The 17,800-nt window shown below is 33.5% G+C and overlaps 1 pseudogene; it reads right to left on the bottom strand.

Annotated features, from left to right (window-relative positions):
- Positions 1-643: 643 nt before the first annotated feature.
- Positions 644-3,031, bottom strand: LOC149566889 (G-type lectin S-receptor-like serine/threonine-protein kinase At2g19130 pseudogene; annotated as a pseudogene).
- Positions 3,032-17,800: the final 14,769 nt, after the last annotated feature.

Here is a 17,800-nt window from a genome sequence, read left to right as displayed (position 1 = left end):
TTTGATTTTATTTTTAGTTCATCTTGGACACTTTTTCTTGTAGAAATGACATATAACATCTCTTTTTCTTTCCTCTCACAAAAGCACTAAGATGCTTGTCATGTATCTCAATATTAGTACTAAAGCTCAAAGGTGTTGCAAAACTAAATAGATTTACTAAACACAATCTCACATATTGAATATTGTTTGTAGTAGTGAATATTTTATAATTTTCTAATAATTTAGTCATTGTAATTATAAACTAAAATTTGTCATCAAAACTTAAAGATCTATATGCCTACATTAATTTATTGAAGTAGATATACAACATATAGATGGCTAACATTTAAGAATGGGAGAGGCTAATCTCCTGACAAAATGTATTAAAGACAAAACAAAGTCAAACTTTTTTTTCCAGATTCACAAAAGCATAGTGATTTTTTCCTTTTTTTTTTTTTTCGACTACAAACATGAAGATTTAAAATTTTCAAAAAAAAATTATAATATTTTCAAATTTTTGAAAATTAGTCAACTGTAGAATTACTTATCAGAAACGTATTCTCCCCTTTATTCTAAATACATTATTCTAACTTCTATTATTGTATTCTCCCCTTTATTCTAAATACATTATTCTAACTTCTATCATTGTTTTCTCATGGCTACATTAGCCTAAGGTACCATTGTCATTGCTGTAACTGCTTGTGTCACTTTGGTGTCCTGGCCTAAGCTGAGCGCTTGGAATCTGCAGAGCTTGAGCTTCCATATTCCCTTCCAGCATCTGCACCACTTGCCTCATGCTTGGCCTCGCTTCCTCGTCCTCTTGAATGCACAACAATGCTGCAACACATGCTCTTCTTACTTCTTCCAAGTTTGCCTCGTCTCCAACACCCTCCTCCGCTATATTAATCGCGTTCCCTTGGAAAATTTGAGTTCTAGCCCATGGAGGAAAATAAAACGTACTTGAATCTTGGACATTCAAGTCCAGATTTCTTCGCCCGGAAATGATTTCCAAAAGAGTCATACTAAAACTGTAGATGTCAACTTTAGGAGTGATGGGAAGACCAGAAATCCACTCTGGAGCCAGGTATCCTCTCGTTCCTCTTGTAGTCGTCAGCACACGACTGAAATCTCTACCCATCAGCTTCGCTAACCCAAAGTCAGCCAATTTTGGTGACATATCGCCATCCAGTAGAATGTTTTCAGGCTTAACATCACAGTGAATGATGCAATATCTGCATTCCTCATGGAGATAGAGTAACCCTCTTGCAGTGCCTAATGCAATCTCTAATCGGGTCTTCCAATTGAGTACTTCTCGTTTATTTTTTGATTTGTCGGTGAACAAGAGAGAATTGAGAGAGCCGTTGGGCAAGTAATCATAAACCAGTAACCGTTTCGTTCCTTCAACACAAAACCCTCGAAGCCTGACCAAATTGACATGCTGTATGTTTCCCAGGGAACTGATTTCTGCTCGGAATTGCTTCTCACCTTGTCTCGAACCTTTCATTTTTTTTACGGCCACAGCCGTACCGTCCGGTAGAGAGCCTTTGAACACCGACCTAAATCCTCCACTCCCCAACTCAGACCTGAAATTCCTTGTTGCACTTTTGAACTCCTTGTAAGTAAACATTCTCAGAAAAGGGTCCGAGGAATCTGCGCGCCTGGCCAATGATTGTAGCTTTATATGCCTCTGCCATATTAAAATTACAGAGATGACCAGAGCAACGCTGAGTGCACCAACGATACCAAGCGCAGCGCCCACAACACCTGTGCTTTTGCGTTTGTTTGAAAGTGGGGAGGCACCTACCCGAACCAAGACGATTGAATTGCTTGTCGATGAAGTAGAGTTGCGCAGGTTGAGCAAATCTGCGGACCAGAATTGGCAGGGCCCCGAAGGCGGATTGAAAGAAAACGCGGTGCACGAGCAGTTGTGTTGGCAGGCTTCCTGGCAATCCCTCTTTGTGGATATTGCAGGATGTGAGGATGCGAAATCATGAGGCGAAGTGACACCAAAGTCGGTGAATCTATCTGTACTGCCATTTACGGCATCGCATCTCAATGGAGTCTTCCGAACACAACCAGCTGATGCCCAGTCTTCCGAGAGCCAAGCTTGCATGTCTCTTGGTCCGAAGCCTTCCGCGCAGCTGCAGAGATCAAGATTACTTGAGTCACAGATTCCGTAGGCACCACAAGTCCCATATACGGCGCATCCATCACCTGGCGCGCACCAGAACGTTCTCCAGTTATTGCCATCGAATGTACGCATTTGCGCTTGTCCGAACTGAGTCAGAACAACACGTACGAGTGCATTGAAGGGAGGCAACAACCTATAAATTTGAAACAATCCAGAGCTATTCTTTTCAACTGTAATATTCGTGTATTTGTTGACAACCGTTTCTGGAACTCCACTGAAGATTTTGCCGTCCCAAATTCCTGACGCCCAATACTGTACAGAGTTGTTCCACCGGAGCACGAATTGTTCGGCCCCTGATGGATCTATGCCAAAGGAAAAATGCCCAGGAGCAGGATCCATTGAGTTTTTCCATGAAAATAGCTTTTCATGATGTCCACCGAACACCATCCCTGGCAACAAGGTATTTGCAGGACTCTCGAAACTCTGCCAAACAGCTTCAGATTTGTCATCATCACTCAGCATTAAGAAATTGCCAGAATCCAATAACGCAGCCCTGGATGCTTTGTTGGTTGTGTTGACTGACCAAATAGATTTGCCTTCTTTATCAAACAGAACCAAATTACCATCTTTTGACAGCATAAAAACGCCAGATCTATTTCTGGCAGGAGTCTCCCTGTTGGCCACCCAAACATAAGTCTTCTCTGGTATTTGGGCTTACCAGATGCCAATATACCAGTTGCTTCCGTTGGGGCTGAAGAATCCCAACTCAAATGTACCGTTCTTTGAAATTATTGTCTGATTTCCAGCAAGCGAGGCACCCAATGAAATAGAATCTCGAGCCTCGACTGCCGCACCATCACTCTTGGATTGAGAAAACTCAATAACTACAGCAAAAATTAGGCATAGGAATAATTTTCCCATTGCTAAAGTCCCTCTCCCGCAAATATCTTTCCGATAGAACTTCCGAGATAGAGAGTCGTCTGGATGTACAGTTTCAATTCCAGGAGGGCAATAAACGGTTTAGCTATATTTAACACACAACAAAATTGAGCGTCAAAAAGCCACGTCTCACGAGTCCTGCGTTGCGTTTTGAAGGGTTCAGAGACGCAGTCCGTGGCAGACAAGTTAAGTTTTACGCACTTACAAAGTCGGTCGTCCTAGTGAAAAACATGCAGGTAGAAATTAATGGCGCGATGACAAGTTTTACAACGTTCAAATATTTTAGAATTTAGAATTTTCTACTTATATCGTGATGTTCTTTTTGTTTTTGCATAATTTGAGGATTGGATTCGTCCGCCTTACGTCATTATCTTTTAACTTTTATTTCTTTTTTTAAAAAATTGTTGAAGGTTCAGCTTCCATTTAATTTTCTTTATTAAGAATTAAAGACTTGGAGGTTAGGGATATTCATTTCACTAAATTTCTCATCCTTTTTAGATGTTGAGGGGTTTGCAATGAGTAAGACTTAGTCTTTGTTAGACTTTTTGTAAGTTGTTCAACTTCACCGCTAGACGAAGTGTCATTTGACATAATGTTCTAATTTTAAATATAAGTGTGAAAATCGTAGGATGTTTTCTCACTAAAAGATCATGCTACATTTTAGTTTGAAATTCTATTACTTTTACAAGTTTATAATCTGTATTGTATCCCAAATATCTATTTTAAAATTTAAATTTAAATATAAAATTAACCATAATTTTTTTATTATCAATCATTTATACATGCATAATAAAATTGTATGAGAAAACATTATGTATTGTTGATATCTTTAATCACAATAAACTTGAGTTTTTAACTTTCTTTGCATTGCATAAATATTAATATCTTATTTAAATTTAATCTTTCTTTCTATTTGTTTCTTTAAACTTTCATATATAAGTGAGACAAGACGTTGAAATGAAACAAGTTCAAAGAGAAAGTAAAAGTATTTTTCATTATCATAAAACATGTTTTGAAGGGACCCAAAATCATTTAACAAGTTTATTTAGTAGAAGTTATATATAGCAGTAGAGTCCACAACCAAAATGCTGCCCAAAGATTATTACAAAAAAAAATGAACATAAAAAGAAAATTAAAAATAACAAAACATTTCAAAAACCCATGGTAGAATGGAGGAACATAACAACATTCTTCAAATCATCAACATTTTCAACATTAAGCTTCAAGATTAGATTATATTTGCATTTTAACAATAAAATAAAGTAATTTGACAAACCTAATTTCACAAGGATTTTTTTCAATGGTTGTGATTTTTAATATAAGTTTATTATGAATTTTCATTTTTTATTTTACTAAATTTAGGATTTCCATTAGATTTTGAATTCTATGTTCAGTGCTTATAATTTATTATTATTTTTTTAAACTAAAAATAATTTCAAAAATATCAATACATGAGGTATTGATTTCTTGTTTATAATATAAATATATAAAATTGATTTTTAATGCATATTGAAGAAGTTTTTGATGTATTAAAAAGAAGCCAGAAGGGGGCCTGATTGTGAAATGTAGTAGGCTAGGAGATAGCTGGTAGTCACATCCCTATGATTCAAACTATGCCTTTTCTAGACATGAAAAACATCTTATCAACTAGAAAGATATCCAAGTTCTTCTTCCTAACAATATTAACATAAGAAACCATACTACTAAGAAATCTAAACCAAAAAATATAGTGGCAATATAAGATATGGGTGCTACTATATAACCAACAACAAGATAGCTTAAACAAAATTGCTTCATAGGACCCAAATTTCACCAAATGCCAAATCATAACAAAAAAAAAAAAGAAAAAGAAGCACAGGGCTAGCTCCTCTCATATATTGAAGAATTTACAAATAAACTTATGTCTAAATCATAGTTTTTGTCTATTTAAAAATTGATAAAATGTAAAATATTCAATATAAAGACAATGAAACTAACTATAATCACTACATATCAACACTTCAAATCCAAATTAAAAATAGTTTCTTTTTAATCTCTTTTAGAGAAATTTTTTTTTATGAATTTAGAGAATATCACTCTTTAAAAATGACATTTTATTTGTTAAAAAAATAGTTTTTAAAGGAGACAAAAAACTAGACACAAATAATTCCCCAAAAATTCCCAACAAAATTTAGTATCCAGATAAAAAAATACTAAATATTATTTGCTTAAATATCATCTTAAAATACTTAGTTATTTAGGATTAATAGGCATTTTGATACAATTTGTTTTTTTAATATTCATTCTAATGTCAAAGTTGAGAAACAAGTCTAGCCTACTATTGCGAACCACTGTACACCTAACTCACATTTAACCTTTAATAGCACACCTTTAAATTATCAAAATGTATTATTTCAAATTTTGTTATTTCGATGTGTTGTTATGTCCATTAGTGCAAAACAATCAAATCTATTAAGTTTGAGGTTATCTTTCTCTTTAGATGACACAATACCATTGTTTAATGCACTCTACCAAACACAACCACTAAATTCCCATTCTTACAAAAATCTAGCTTTATTGTTGATGTATGTGAATTCTTCTCCCAAATAGATGTTTCAAAGGTTTTTGTGTGTACAATAAGAACCATATGTGGTTTATGGATCTTTGTACGTAAACTATTACCCTTTTCTTAACATAGGTATGATGCCAAGTGTGAGTGGATTGAAGGAAGGAACATATGTATGAATACAATAAATAGAAAAGATTTTTCTTTTGATATTGAGAATCAAGATCTCTTTGTTTGTAATTTATTAAAATCCTATTTTTTTGTCAAAGTTCAAGTTTTCCAATGGTGTATAAAATTGATTTTCCTAAATGGATCTATGTGTACATAAAAGAGTATAAAAGAAAAATATAACAAGTTTTTCAAAGGAAAAATTAGTTTTCCTTCTTAATGGAGGATTTCAATACAAACCTAGATCAGCAAAGTTATATGATATAAGGCACAAGTCAAAGCTTGATTCTCTTTTTTTAAGAGGAAAGTGTTCATGGACTATTCATTATGCCAATTCATATAGGGAACAATCCTAATGTCACCCCTTATAGTTTCAATGCCTTGGAGTAAACAAGAATTAATTTCTAGTGGAATCATTAAAAAAGCATTCAACTTCACAATGTAAGAAAAGTCTATTAAAAATTAATGTTTTTATGGTTACTTCAAAGATAAAAATAATAATTTGTTTCAAAAAATTAGATAAATGTGATTATGTATTTTTAATAATTTAAATTAAATAGAGATAATATGTCCTTTTATAAGAGAGGATGAAAATTTATTAATGTTTTTCTAGGTTTCATGTTGATGCATTATAAAATGTCAAGCTTTCCCAATATCACAATAGATAAAGAATAGGAAGTTAGTTATTAGGTTATTGTATTATTTGGAACTAGGTCAAGACCACTCAAGTAACCTATAGATCGGTAGGAGAAGTTATAAAATTAGAATTAAGCCTAATTTAAATAGAGATGCAATAGTATATTTGAGTGATAAGTGAATTCTATGGTGAATGCATATGCTAAAATTAAAAAGAATCATATCCTAAGACTATCTACATAGTGTTGGATACAATTTTTCAAGTGTGTGTTGTCTTTGATGTTACACAAATGTCATATCAGTTATTAGTAAGAGTCTACCAAGCTTAGATCATCAACAAAGCAAAAGAAAAAGTTTGTCAAGTTTAGAAGGTTAGCAAAGAAGGTTTATAGTGTCTACCGAGCATTCTCAAGCTTTACTTTACATAGGTAGTTGCTACCAAGCTTTCAAGGTTTAGCAAAGGAAGTGCAGTTGTTACTAAGCTCACTCGGTCATCAAGAGAAAATAGTGCAAGAAACAGTTCTAACCGAGCTTTCATGCATAGTGAAGGAAATCTAGCTCTTACCGAGTTAACTCGGCAGCCAAAGGATTTTGTCACTTTTGCAGTGTTAACCGAGTTGAGTCGGTTAACTCAAAAAATTATTTCTAGATGTAGTATTTACCGAGTAGGGTCAGCGAGTGAAGGATTCCATTATTTTGTGAAATAAAGTCTATTTGTTTAATGTAATATTTGTAGCCGACTGCTATATGTTTTATTGGTAAATGTAACTTGTGAATGAGCTGACTTGATAATTTGAATGGTATATACAAGAGGTCAAGTTGCGAATTCTAAGTGTGTGATGGATGTGAATGAGAAAGAAGGACTAAGAGTGAATTTTGAAGGATGATTAGAGATCATTGAGGAGCAGAAAAGTTCTATTTGATCGAGAAGGATCTAATAGTGCAGAATGGAGATCTATTATCAAAAAATTTAGTTGCATCTTATTTAGGTCAATTCATTGTTACTTTCTAACCATTTTAGCAGTAATTTCAAATCTCTTAATAGAGTTGGTTTAACAACCATTTTGTAAATCCTCTAACAAGGTGAAAATTCAATTGAATTGTTTGAAAGACCTCTAGCAAGGCCACTCCTAACAAGGTGATTAAATCCTCTAACAAGGTCACACCTAACAGTGTGTATTGTAACCTTTAACAAGGTTGGCTCCTAACTGGGCTCACTTCAGAAGAGTGAAAAATTTGTAGCTAGTTACTTGGTGGTTTTTCCCATATTGGGTTTCCATGTCAAATCTGGTGTCTCTTTTGTTCATTTTATTTAACCTTTGCATGCATATTAATAATTATGAATGCTAGATGATCAGTAATAAGTTAATCTACCGAGTTATAGCATTTTTATGGTGTTTATCGAGTATCAACAGTAACTAGTTATTTAAAACATCTAAGGTATCTATGGATTTGTTTTTGTGGTAACTGATTCACCCCCCCCACCCCGCCATCCCACCCCCCCGTCTCTTAGTTACTCCATCTATAATTCCAACACATAGAACCTTATACAAAAGCATAACCTAAGAGGGTTCAAAAAACAAAGGATATGTTTGTTTCCCTTATATAATACCAATTTAATTAAGAGGGGGTGATTAGACACAAGTATAGGAGTGTGAATAAGGTTTTTACAAATGGAGCGAATTTAGAGGAGGTTTTAGATGTGATGAAGACTCAAATGATGTTGTTGGGTTGATAGTCTATTTTGATTCTTCTTCACCAAGGTTGTGTGGGCTTGAATCTTTACGATCTTTTTTCTGCAAGCATTATTGGGTTTGTATTGTAATGCCCTATTGTTATAGATCCAGGGCAAGTCATATCTTTATTGTTATTTCCTAGAAGTTCTTGATGGGTATCGATCATTCCCATGTCAGATGGATTCAACTTTAGCAATAGAGGTGAGGTATGTGTGTGCATCCATTTTTATCAATGTTAGTTGGGGGTTTGTAGTTTCTCAAAGATTATTTGGGTCATCTCTAAGGCCTTCTATAGGGATTTCCTTTGAAATCTTTTCTAGATGGTGTAATTTTGTTGGATGTTGAGCATCCTTGTTGCTCTTCTCCTTTTATGGTTTTTTGATCATTTTTCCTCATGACATCCTCCAAATTTGGGGATTTATATGTGGAGATCTAAGTGATTATTTAGTGGAGGTACTTCTCATTTTGGGGAGAGTATGCCCTTCATTTTTAGGTTGTGTCTTGTCTCCGCAGACATCATTATCTTCTATTTGGAAGTTGATGAGGGATTTTGTGTTCCTATTGAGTTTTTGTTGGATCTATTTTTTCCCTAATGTGTTCTTGTGGAGCTTTTGTTTGATACTTGATTCGCCTCTTCTATTTTCTAGCTAGAGCTCTATAATTTTTATCCCCAAGGGCTTCATTGGTCTCTTTTTTCATGGGTTTTTTTTCACTCTTAGCTTTCTTTACTCTTTTATGGTTCCTATTGAGGTGGTTCATGTCCCTATTAAGGTGGGGCTCCTTGGTGTTTTTACTTTATGGATTTTTCTCTTTTTTATCTATCACCCTTCATCTTTCATATTATATAGGGAATGACCATCATTTTGAGGTGGATATGGAATTTTGGAAGGATGTGATTGATGGATGTGTACATAAGGTTCTTTTCTAAGTGATAGCCATGATTTGGTATTTAGTGTGATTTGTGGTCCACCCAAAAATTGTGTGATGGATTTCAGTTCTATGTTAAGCCCCTTGGTGTTGTTAGCCAAATCTCCAATTTGCATATGTCTAAGGTTGATTATAGAGGTTAGGGGGGTTTATCTTAATCCCATATATAGTTTTGGGAGATATAAAGCTTCAACTAGATCCTTGATGATCAAGTTTCTAGGCTAATTTTCACTATGGTTATTGGTACCATGTCTAAGCCCAGTGTTGTGAGGCTTTGGACTTTTGAGTGTTCTTCTAGGTATTAGGTGTTTTTTTGTTTTTATTTCTTTGATATAGATAGATGCTAGTTTGAGTCTATCAATTTTCATTGTCTTCTCTTTTGCAACATTTTACATTAGTGGGTTTCAAATCCCTCTTTAAATCTATATGCAAAGGATATCTATTCCCATCAAAACCTGTTTGGTTTCTTTGGGTAGCCAGCTCCTCTATTGTCAATTTGTCTCTTTATGGAAGCTCATTTGTTTTTTGTAAGCTACTAGAATTTTTTCTGTTATACTTGTGGTTATTTTTTATATTGGTGGAGTTCTAGACCCCCTTTAAAATCTACTTGCATGGGTTTTAGGTCCAGTCAAACCCTATTTTTTGCACTAATAAAAATCAAACTCTTTAAGAATTCTAAGGGGAGTCTCTCCATATAAATATTTAGAATAATTAAAATTCAAGTATTTTAAATTATTAATCATCCATGTTGAGGAAAATTTAGGGTAGGAGTGTTAGAAATCTTAATGGGAAACAAGTTACTCAGGGTGGGGGGGGGGGGGGGGGGGGGGGGGGGGGGGGGGGGGTGGGTGGGGAGGGGTGGTGAATTAGGATCTATAATAATTTTCACTAATAAAAAATTAATTGTATTTACACCTAGTCCATCTCATATATTAGATCACATACCATAAACTCATAAACTTGTAATGTTAAACATGAAATCTTATGTAAGAATTAAAACCATGAAAACATCAACACATAACACAAAAGATTTTGGTAACCGAGAAACTATTTCAAGATGAAGGTAAAAATAGGGTGGGGATGAAACTCATAAATCTTTACTGCTATAGAAAAAAATGTTCACCTATTAAAGCTATAATTTTATCATATTAGATGATCTACCCTATGAGGGGTCTACTCTGTCAAAACCATTTAATTTTTTTAGGTCTTACATTCTTAAAGTATTTTACACTTACAATAATTTAAGGAACTTGTTAATAGAATTAAATAGGTCTTTTAGAACCACTTTGTTAGATATTTTACATGATTTGGTCTATCAAAGCTGATTTAGTACCTGATCCTTTGATTTTATCTGAAATCTATATATGGATCTCCTCTCTTCAATATCTCAAACTAATCTCCTTATCTAATATCTAGATTCTATCCTTCACTGCTAGGTTGCTCTGTCTGATCTCCTATACGACTTAACCTGCTTGCTAAGTTGTAAGCTCATTTGCTCCTTCTCACTTGCTTCTATTCACTATATTTGTCTTAGGGTTGGAACCTTTCTTAAATAGATAATCATAGAAAGTTCTAGATCATAATAAATAGTTCATAATTCATCCTTTTACCATTCCTCCCTTATGATTTTATGATTGGTTAATCTTCTTTTCTTGGGATTAATGCCTTTTGTCAGAACATGCAATCTTCTCCTTAACCATATCTACAATATTTAAATGTCATGTAGAAGTTGGCTAAAATGATTTACATAAGTATTTGTGCCATTAGAAACTCATATGTCAAAATTGGTTTACTCAACACTTGAATTTTTGAACGCTTGGTCATAACTAACACTCATGTTGTCACTCGGCTTCTATAAACTCATCATACATTGATTCACTCAATATTAACTAAATTTTCAAATTCTCGGTCTACACTATGTTATTTATCTTATATGCTAGCTTGATCTCTAATGGGGTGTTTGGCAACCTTTCACTTTCTCATCTTATGATAAAATATAAACAATTCCTTTGTAGCTTGACCTTCTTTGGATGGCTCAATCGTAGTGATGATTTTCCAACACTATGTTGGAAATGAATAAGTTTTAGAAACTAATAGGAAACTTAGGCTTAGAGATAAACAATCCCCCCTTTGACATTAGCAACAAAATCACTTTGTCATAACTTATTTTCATACAAAAATAATACTCCCCTTGAGACTGTAACATAATCTACAAAATTTTCTCTTTGTTATACTTTATATGTTTATCTCTGATTTTCAATCTCCCCTTTTCTGTCATTTATACTTTTTCCCCCTTGTACATTTAATGTAAAATTCCCCCTTTTTTTTTTCTCTTATGGGGGTTAGCTTATATTTATCCAAAAATATTTGATGACTCACCAAAATTTCTTCAAATCCTTTATTCCATCTTTCTCATGCTAAGTAGCTAGATCAATTAAGCTCTTTATAGTTGAAAGATGTGTATCTTTCTTCAATAAATTCTAAGATACAGATAATTCCCTCTAAATTATCTCCAAATGGGGTAGTAGCATAAATTGAGTAGAAATTGGTTTATTCTATATGCCACTACCTCAGCTCATCTATGTTGATCAAATGTCAACTTTTATATGACGGTGAGCTTGAACTTCAATTCTTACTCAATGAAATTGCACATACATGTATTCATATCTTCCTGTACCAAATCAATAGATTGTTGATTCTCTAATGTGAAGAACTCAACATTTCAAAGATTCACATATAAAGAATGAATAATCTTTAAAATTCCTTCCAGTTGAGTTGTAAGGTTAGAAATATCAACTTTTCTATTTGCAAGTTCCCTTCAGACTTTCTGCAAAACTTTGTGCACAAATTTCTTCTCAGACCAATTCATCAATTTTTCATTGGTCTCTATATCTTCTATCTAAACTTTATCAACTATACACACCAGATGATCCAAAATTGCATGTTGGCCATTAACATCTAAGATTCCAAATGTATCAACAAAAATATATTTGATATTATGCAACACTTGTCTCTTCTTATGTTCTCTTCTTAACTTTTCTTGCCTGGTCTTGCAACATAGCAAGGTTTGCAATTCTTGCATCTATTCCAATGTCATGTTATTTAAATAAAGCATGGGTCATGTTTTTACCCAATGCAAACTCATTGATTCTTTTGTTTCTCTGTATGTATGTGTCACCATTTGAGATCAAGGGGTTCTATCACTAGGTAGTGATATCTACAATTATTTTCCCTTGTCACTCAATCTAGATATTTTCCTCAGCTCTTGTTAAGTAGATTTACAACCTATTGTATAGGTGTAATATTCAATGTGTCTATTGTTATGACACTTGATAGTTTTATGAGAGCATGAATAGCTTCTTATTTTTGTAGATTTCTATTCTTCTACCTTACTTGCGTATGGTTTACCATTTATGACACAAGTAATTTGTGAAAAAACAATTAATGCCTTGCCCTTTTTTCTCACCATTCATGTAAGATGTAACTAATGTATTATGAAAATCATCAGTTTTAGCACTGTCAATCCTTGGATAATCCTAAATTTGTATCAACATTGGATTGGTGCTTGGTAATGCAAATTAGATGAATTCAATTTTATGAACATGTACACATGGAATTACCTCTTAAGGTGTAGGAAATGAATAGTTACAATCATAAGTGTTGGGATACCCAAAGTTGAGGCTACTACACCTTTGGTAAGATTTGAGAATCAAGTACTAATATGTTTTCTATATATAGAAACCACTTATATGTTCTTGACATAGTGTGAGGAGAATGTAATTGCATGATTATGATATATCGACATGATTCTACTTGAGGTGGTGATAGCTATATCATATTCACATGCATGTTCAACTGAAGAGACACTACCACATTCATTTCCTTGTCACGATATGTTACCATATGTACTACCTATACTTGTATTTTAGAATTCCCTTTATATTTTATTGTAGTTATATATATATATATATATATATATATATATATATATATATATATATATATATATCGTAAGAAGTTGATGATTATTAAAGAATTATTTTTTAATAAAAAAATATCAAATCATTTTTGTAATGAAATTATATATAAAATTTAATTAAAAGTAGATATTTCATCATTAAAATTGGTGAATTTTGAAAGTATTAGTTTCACTTCTTTTTTTTCAAAATTAGCTATCAATAATCAATTTTATTGATATAAAAGAAAATCGACCTAAATAAATAATTATTATATTTTCACTGGAAAATTATTCTAATAAAATCAACAATAATATTATACTAGAAGAAAGTGCACGATGTTTGGAGGATGATAGCATGTTATCAATTAGGGTTTTGAGCAGTGTTGGTGATCTACAGGTAGAAAATGAAGAGGATGAAGACCTAGATGTGTCTTGTTAGTTTTTTCTCTAGAATGGTGAATGTCTTTGGAGGTAAGATGGGGGGTTTGGTGCTCTAATGTATTTTATTTTTCAAGTTCATTCTAGGTGGGTGATGGTGGCCTCTGTTGTTACTTCTTGTACACCAATGGTGTACTTTGCAAAGGATGAAGATTTTGGGGTTTTTACATTTGGTGGTGTTTGGCTACTCATGGCACCATGAAGACTTTTACTAGCTTCTTTTCTATCCTTCCTGGTTTCTATCTTCTCAAGGTGGAGCTTTGCCCTCTCAAGGATGGGAGATGTAATTTTTATTTCATAGCTTCTTGGTGGTCATTTCTTTGGTGGTGTTTTTTTCAAAAATCTAAAGTGGGTTTGGTTTTGGGTGAATGTTGTTCAAGGAAGTTCAATGGCAATGAAGAAATTTTTAGGTGTTAGTGTTTTCACATGAGAGAGATTTTGTTTCTCCACTCCCTTGGTCAGAAGCTGATGGTGAATCCTTTTGGGGAAAGTGTTTTTAGATCCATGGTTCTCTTTACTCACATAGATCTAGTTTGGTTTATGTTCAATTTAGAGGTTGGTTTCTCTTTTGAACATTGTTCTGGGCTTTTCACACCTTCACCCCATTGCAAATGGGGGCCCCCCTTTTGTCTCTTGGTCTTGTCCTATTAGCTTTAGTTCTTGGTAGTATTGGGCTCAATCTTCTAAAGTTCCCTCTTTCAAATGAGAATTGGTAAAATTGGCCACATCTGGAAAGTGTTGTGCATGTGGCTCTGAGAATGGAAATCGTTTGCTTGTTTGAGAATTGATTGTCTTGACTTACTATTTTTAGAAAGTCTATTTTTAGTAAGTCTATTTTTAGTAAATGTCACTGCGTCTCAGATTAACCTTATTTTGCCTTTGTGACAACTCACTATTTTTAGAAAGTTTATTTTTATTAATTCTATTTTTAGTAAATTTCACTGCCTCTCAGATTGGCCTTATTTTGACTTTGGGACAACTTACTATTTTTAGAATGTCTATTTTTGGCAGGTCTATTTCTTCAACAAGTGAGCTATGGTTGATAAAGAGAAAAAAGGGTACATGTGTCTATATCCAAAAGAATGAGCAAGCATGATAGTCAATCGAGAAAAAAATGTTTAAGTCTGGAATCACCCATGAACTATCCAAAAGTAGAAAGGCATGAAAATAATAGGAAAACTGGTTGTCATGGAATTCTTCCATCATGGACAAAATCCAAGATCACTCAAATATCCTACCATGGAGAAAAATGGTTGTTCCAAAATTCTTCCATCGTGGACAAAATCCAAGATCACTCAAAAATCCTGCCTTGGAGAAAAATGGTTGTTGCAGAATTCTTCCATCATGGACAAAATCCACGATCTCTCAAAATATCCTACCATGGAGAAAAATGGTTGTTGCAGAATTCTTCCATCATGGACAAAATCCATGACCGCTCAAAATTTTCACGAGCAAGAGAATTAGAAATCATGGAAGCAAAAATGGCTAAGTGTTGGAAATTTTTCCTTTATAGAAGCAAAAATGGCTAAGTGTTGGAGATTTGTCCTTCATAGAAGCAAAAATGGCAAAGTGTTAGAAATTTCCCCTTCATGGAAGAAAAAATGCTAGTGTTGGAAATTTCTCCTTCATGGAATCGAAAATGGCCAAGTGTTGGAGATTTGTCCTTCATATAAGAAAAAATGGCGAAGTGTTAGAAATTCCTCCTTCATGGAAGAAAAAACTAGCAAAGTGTTGGCAATTCCTCCTTCATGGAAGAATAAATGGCTAAGTGTTGGAAACTTTCTCCTTCATGGAAAAATGAAAAAGGATTAAGTGCTGGAAATTTCTTCTCCAGATCTTGAATTTCACCCTCTTCAAGTGTGTTCCCAAGATTGGAAAAATGATTGATGATGATTAAAAAGGGGGAACTCTTCAAAATGTAAGAAAATGCATACCAGTGAATTGTAAGCATTGGAAGAAAAAGGAGGAGAAAGCTCTAGTTATAGAAATTCAAGAAAGACAGTTAAATCCAAAATTCTAGTACCAAGATCAAAGTACTAAGTGATCTGGTCCCTGACATTCAAGGTTCAAAGATCAAAGTTCAAATCCAAAAATCCAAGAACATGGTGAAGGAAGTTCAATATGAAGAAATTCTAGAGTTTGGTGAATACTTGACATGTCTTAGTGCTTGCTTGTTCTCCTAAATTTCTTCAATTAGATTAAGTTTAGCATAGTCAATGTGTGGTGATTACAATGAAGAATATGATGTTGTATTGATGAGTTCCTTTGGTTCATACTTTTGATGTTTTAGTGATTCTAACTCATTGTGTAAAGTTAGCCTGAACCCCTTTCATGCATATGCTTAACTTCTATCATTCGTATAGATTGTTCTTTATGATGGTGTATGCTGTGATATGAAAATCTTTGGCATAACCCTTCAAGATTGCACTAGTTCACACTTAGTTGTAGTATAACTTGGCAAAGCAAAATTCAGTAAATTGAGGAATTTGTGCATTAGAATACTATTTGTTTTTATCACTACCATTAGGATTAGAATAGAGTTCCTGAACCCTATCCTATTGAATTTCTACATATTTTGTGAAAACTTCAAAAAAAGCACTTCATTACAAAATCTTAGGATAGCTCCCACATCTAGTATGCCTTGAAATGAATCTAAATAAACATGTAAGGCCCCTTGTGATCATCAGCAAATAACATCAACCATCGATCTTATCCACAGTCAAATCTGGCATTAAAGGAACCTTGAAGTCATTGTATGATCTTTTAGCAATCTTAGCATACACAAGACTTTATTCAAGAGAGGATAAGCTATTTCGGTATTTTGTTCTACTGTTTGGTGAGTCATAAAACACACATCAACAAACATGTGCTTGGTTAATGTGAGATTCCTTATTGAACAGCTAATATTATGTCTTGTGAACCACCCTTTATGTCTTACTGAAATGAAATCATGTTTGAAAATCTAGTTCATTTGAATGCAACTTAAATACAAGCAATTACTTGCATGTGGATCCTCTCAATGAAGTATCCTCGTTCTTTTCTTTTATGATATTATTGACTGAACGAATTGACACACACATGCATAGCCTTTCACTTCTTCACTACTTGGTCTTGCATTTATCCTTTCAATTTCCTTCTACTTGCAATTTATGACGTTTTGGTCTTCTTTCCTTACGGTATATGTTAATCCACATTTGGTGCATATCTCGCTCTAGTCCTTGGTCTCACATTGATCGTCATTTTGTTTTCGACTATCTTGCAGTGGATTATTCTAATAGAAGTTAGTTCACATTCCCTGTTCAATCTATGAGTCAGTTTTCACTTCAATTATTTAGATGTCTTGATTTTTCTAGTCACTTGCGAATCTGCAATCCATGATCAATTCTAATCGCAGCATCTATTATCTATTAAACACAACTAAGGGATCATTTGGTTGTTGGAATAGAAATAGAATAGTTCGAATATATTTTCTATTCTCTATTTTGTCTCTAAAATGAGCTTATACCCATTCCAAAAAATAGCTCTTATTGGAATAGTCATTCCTATTCCCAATATGCATTCTATTCTCCATTCTTATGCCTAGAACAAATTAGATATTTGGAATAAACTGAGATGATAATATGTGTATTAAGTATGAAGATTATGAAGATTATAATATTAAAATAAGTTTTTGTCTTTAATGAAGCACTTTGGGGAAAGAGGTTTGATTCAATTTATTATGATATAATCTTCTGAAAATACTTCCCCTCAATTATATACCAGATTTATGAATTCTCGATTGGCGCAAGGAATTTTTTTCTTACGGGCTTTCAAAATGACGTTGACAGAGTTATGATTATCTTATTGTTTAATTTTGTTTAACTCATAAAAAAGTGTAGGAATTGGTCATCTAATTTTTATGGTTTAACAGATATGTTAAAAATAATGTTTATTATAGTAGCTGGGCATTTAGTGCACAGTCCAGAACTTTCTACTTGCTTCTTGGAGCCTCTCTCTTTGTGCAAAATTTGAATTTAAAATTATGTAGAAATCTCTAGAGTGCTTCCTTTCTTGAAGCTTCTCAAGAACCCTCTAGAAATATGTATGAGCTCTATAAATAGAGCATTCCTCTCAACTGTAACAACAAGAAGAAACTTTATAGCTCTTTGATATGTTTGAGTTTTGCTGCTCTGTTTTTAAGCTCTGTTTTTTTTCTTTGTGCTGCTGTTTTTAATTCATCATGGTATCAGAGCATTTTCAGTTCTTTGGGCTGTGAATATATGATGCTTTTTGGAATGAATATATGTGTTTTTCTTGTGTGAATCTTTACATTTGCAGGCCATAACTAAGGAGTGAACAGCAAT

The sequence above is a fragment of the Cupressus sempervirens genome, chromosome 3, assembly GCF_028749045.1.
Source record: "Cupressus sempervirens isolate cs-2001-9-10 chromosome 3, ASM2874904v1, whole genome shotgun sequence".
Classification (NCBI taxonomy): Eukaryota; Viridiplantae; Streptophyta; class Pinopsida; order Cupressales; family Cupressaceae; genus Cupressus; species Cupressus sempervirens.
Note: the sequence above shows the minus strand (reverse complement) of the source record. Positions and strands in the feature narration are given on the sequence as shown.